Consider the following 3,553-nt stretch of genomic DNA (forward strand, 5'->3'; position numbering starts at 1 on the left):
TCAGCCCCCGGTCTAGTTTTCACAGCTGATATTGAGCTTCTCCAGCCGTTCCTTCCACAGATGTAGTCTGATTCCTATGCATACCATCAGGTGAAGTCCATGTGTATAACCCGCGTTTGTGTCTCTTATAAAATGTATTTGCAAATACATTGTGTGTTTGCAAAGTCATTGATTTTACAAAATTCAATCATTCTATCTCCAGCTTCATTCCTATCCCACTAGAATTTTAAAATTATCTTCATGATAGGTTTGAATCACTGAACACTTATGATTAGAGATAAAATGGGTTAGAGGATGACATCAAAGATATCATGAAGAGAGCAAAGTTGCTACAAAGACAGAAGAAAAACAAAACACCAAAATGGATGACAGAAGAAACTCTGAAAATTGCACCATAGCATAAATACAGCCAAAACAAAGAGGAGAAATGCAGAAGTGAAAAGATGAACAGAAGATTTCAAAGGGTAGCTCGAGAAGAGAAAGTATTGTAATGGAATATGTGAAGAACTGGAATTGGAAAGTGAAAGGGGGAGAACTCGCTCAGCTTTCAAGTTGAAAGAACTGAAAAATAAATTCAAGCCTTGCGAGTTGCAATACTGAGAGATGCTATGGGCAAAATCTTGAATGATCCAGGAAGCATCAAAAGAAGATGTAAAGAATACACAGAGTTACTGAACCAAAAATAATTGACTGACACGGAATCATTTCAGGAAGTACCATATGAACAAGAGCCGATGGTAATGAAGAAAATCAAGCTGCACTGGATACCAAGTGACCTGTTTCAACTAATGGATACAGCCCTGGTTGTGCTCCCCAGTTTATATGAAGAAATTTGAAAGACAGCTACCTGACTAACTGACTGGAAGATATTCATAGTTACTCCCATTCTGAATAAAGGTGATCCAACAGAATGTGGAAATTATCAAACAATATTATCAATATTACATGACAATGCAAAGGCAACTGACTATGTGGGTCACAACAAATTGTGGCTGACCTCAAGGAGAATGAGAATCCCAGAACACTTGATTGTGCTCATGCAAAACATATGCTCATAAGCAGTTGTCAGATCTGAGCAGGGAAACACTGTATGGTTCAAAATCAGGAGTGTCAGGAATGAATCCTGTCTCCTTTTCAATCTATATGCAGATATGCTTCATTTGGAAGGCTAGGCTTTATGAGGAGGAATGTGGCAATCAGGCTTGGACAAAGACTCATCAACAACCTACGTTGTGCACATGACACAAACTTGCTTACTGAAACTGAAGAAGACCTGAAGCACTTGCTGCAGAAGGTCAAGATATGTAGTCTTCAATATGGATTAAAGCTCAACATCAGGAAGACAAATACTCTCACCACTGGGCCGATTGGCAGCAACTATGATACATGGAAAAGAGATTGAGTTTTTAACAATTACAACTTCCTCAACTCCACAACTCTTGGAGTCAGGAAATCTGATAGCAGGACAATGAGCAAGAATGAGAGAGTTATTGAAATCTTTGAGCTATGGTGTTGGAGAAGAATACTGAATATCCCATGGACTGCTAAAAAAACAAACATATATATTTTTCTTTCTTTTTTTACAAACAAGAGATTTCTTGGAGAAAATGTGGCTAGAATGACTCTTGGGAGCAAAGATGATAAGTCTTCATTTCACATAGTCTGGGCATGTTGCTAGGATGTCCCTGAAGAGGGACATCATGCTTAGAAAGGTGGAGGGTCAGCAAGAGAGAGGAAGGTCCTTCATATGATGGATCGACACAGTGACTACAGCGATGGGCTTACGTGTGTGATGATGAAGATGATGCAGGACAGAACAGGATTCAGGCTGGTTATTCACAGGGTCATTATGAGCCATAATCAACTGGGCAGCACCTAACAACAAGAATAAACTATGTTCAAAAATCTCATCTTCAGGTAGGAAGTGTGGCCACCCCAGCTTGGCCTGGGGGTGGGGCTCTAGGGAAAAGTGCCACAGCCTTTGAGTGAAGTGCAGATTCTACTAGAGAGGCTGCCTCTTGTTCATCCTCCTCAGCTGGTGAGGTCAGTGGAAGTTCTGTCACTGGATCTGGTTTCAGTGTCTCAGATCTTGCCCCACCACGGAAAGCCCTTTTGACCTAACCCAAAGGAGCTGGAGAAATGTTGGAAGATGGCTCTGAGAGATTCCTCTGTGAATCTGTTTTCAACTATCAAGTGGCATCCACAAGCAGGTATGACTAGCAGGTATGATCAGCAAATTGCTCAGATGGAAATACTAGCTGGTTTGGTAGAAGAGCTGGAGGTGGATGAATGGGGGTTTAAACCTATCGAGCAGCTGCTGGGGTTCACACCTTCCTAAGGTTGCTGTTGCCTCTACAGCACAAGTGTAGAGCCGGCAAGGGCCTCTTCATAGTTCTCTGGCCTTCCAGAAGTTCCCAACTATATTGCTGAGTTGTTTATTGCATCTATATTTGGTTATCTGTTATCTCTCTCCAAGCAACAAATACTAAAATATGTGATCTTTCAGGGAAAAGAAAAAAAAATAATCTTATCTTCAGGATTAAATATGGGTGAGACTTTGTGTTTATTCCATCCTGGGGCCAAACTTCTCTTTGTTTGTGAAGGAACCTAACAAAAGTAAAATAGAAATGATCTGATTTCAAAGTGCAATGGTAGAATAGGCACAAGGTAAACATTTCCATCACAGATGGGAAAAATCAGAAGGGATGGCAGGCACCAAGCTAGTCCAAACCTTACAGAGCATATTCCATTAACTCTCACACTCGTATCCTTTGTCTTGTTCTCTGAGACCATTTAGGCATTGGTCCTGCCCTCCGGACTCTGGGACTGGCCACACCTTCTGGATGTCTGGATGGAGTTCTCATCAATTGTTTTCAAGTCTGCTTCCTGTTAGGTCTTCACACCGGCCTTAAGGCCAAGGACTCAAGGAAGGGACCAGAGAAAGAAAGGAAGCTAAAGAAGCTTTATTAAGGGGGCTCCCGGGCAGGATTTCTTGGTCTGTGGAGACAGAAACAGGCAGACAGACCAGGGAATACCACACCTTAAAGTTGATAAGGGCAGGGTTTTTATAGTGAGGGTCTTTAGGGAAGGAAAGAAGGGACATTCCATTGTGGTTTAGCCAGGTGGGTGGTCTTCTAGGGAGGGAAAGGAGGGGCACTCCATGGTAGTTTAGTCAGATGGGTGTGGCTATTCACTCTCTTTGCTGACATGTTGATATTTCTTGAATACTTCTTTCTCCCTTTGACCTTAGTCCAGGCCTGACACTTCCAAGTCCACTAGGATAGCTGGTCCACCTGAATACTGAATATAAGGTTGGTATCAAAACGATTCCCTTTTGTTGACCGTCTGACTCTACCAGAATAGGTGTGTGTTCCAGGAAATAGCAAATAATCTGACTAATGTTTACCCCTAGTTTTATGATAAGGTGGAAAATGGCCACAGGCCCTTGAAATTCCTGTGACTACTCACTAAGTTGTGCCAGGAAATCTGGAGGACAGCCAGCTGGCCAACTGACTGGTAGAGATTGATATTTGTTCCCATTCCAAAGGAAGGT

At 42.0% G+C, this 3,553-nt stretch overlaps 1 pseudogene; it reads left to right on the plus strand.

Annotated features, from left to right (window-relative positions):
* The first annotated feature begins 1,894 nt into the window (after nt 1-1,894).
* LOC102857924 lies at nt 1,895-2,338 on the plus strand (annotated as a pseudogene).
* The last annotated feature ends 1,215 nt before the right edge of the window (nt 2,339-3,553 follow it).

Source organism: Elephantulus edwardii, unplaced genomic scaffold (assembly GCF_000299155.1).
Source record: "Elephantulus edwardii isolate Elephantulus edwardi_28Jun2011 unplaced genomic scaffold, EleEdw1.0 scaffold00291, whole genome shotgun sequence".
NCBI lineage: Eukaryota > Metazoa > Chordata > Mammalia > Macroscelidea > Macroscelididae > Elephantulus > Elephantulus edwardii.